Source organism: Melanaphis sacchari, unplaced genomic scaffold (genome assembly GCF_002803265.2).
Source record: "Melanaphis sacchari strain LSU unplaced genomic scaffold, SCAv2.0 Contig72_pilon_pilon, whole genome shotgun sequence".
Taxonomy (NCBI): Eukaryota; Metazoa; Arthropoda; class Insecta; order Hemiptera; family Aphididae; genus Melanaphis; species Melanaphis sacchari.
This window is the reverse complement of record NW_020271519.1, coordinates 1493006-1493807: the sequence shown is the minus strand read 5'-3', so window position 1 is coordinate 1493807 and position 802 is coordinate 1493006. Positions and strand designations below refer to the sequence as shown.

General features: G+C 31.5%; 1 protein-coding gene across 1 annotated transcript in view; it reads left to right on the top strand.

The window, feature by feature from the left end:
• LOC112600845 overlaps positions 1-802 on the top strand; it is a 106450-nt gene that overhangs the window by 13520 nt on the left and 92128 nt on the right. The gene's annotated exons all lie outside the window — the stretch shown is intronic.

Here is an 802-nt window from a genome sequence, read left to right as displayed (position 1 = left end):
AAAGAATATCTATAAAAAATTAACAATTATTTAAATTTTAAATTAAACTAAAAACTTTTGAATTGAATATTTATTATAGTTTAATCTAAATATCAATATTAATGTATAATATATATATTAATTTTTAAGGCCTGTGCAGAAAAGATTTTTTTTTTTTTTTTAATGGGTATTTAATGTATTTTGAGTTTTTATGGATAATTTTTTTTTTTGTGTAACAAATAATTTTAGATTTTTGTTGAAAATATTTTTGAGAAATTTTGAATTAGATTGTCAAGTTTTTTTAATCAAAACTAAATATTGTAAAATACGATATGTTATGTAGATATACGATGATATTGTTATTCGTACACTCGATATGCGTATTTAGGACAGACAGATAGTTAATTTGTGTCTATGATGAATATCTACAATATCAATAGTTTATGTCTTGCAAAAGTAAACTCCAAGTCAATGCATTTCTGGTCAGGGGTGTGTTCACGTCGGCGTGAATGAAGGCGTTAAATCTCCTCTTTGACTTTCTCTATCCTCTGATTTTCAAGTGATCGATTGTTAAAAAACCAATTCATGTTTTTAATATTTTTACATTTTAGTTCGTTGTAATCCTCGGTCTGATAGGATAGCAAAACGATCACACGCCCTCTCCTTCTCCTTTCGAAAAAAACAACGAAGAAGCCGAGTACGCTGTCGTTTCTGCCGATCGGACAGAATAGCGGGGGGGGGGGGGGTGACGTTCTCTTCGACGACATCGATGTGCGGATGCAGCCCCCGCTATTCTGTCCGATCGGTAGAAACGACAGCGTAC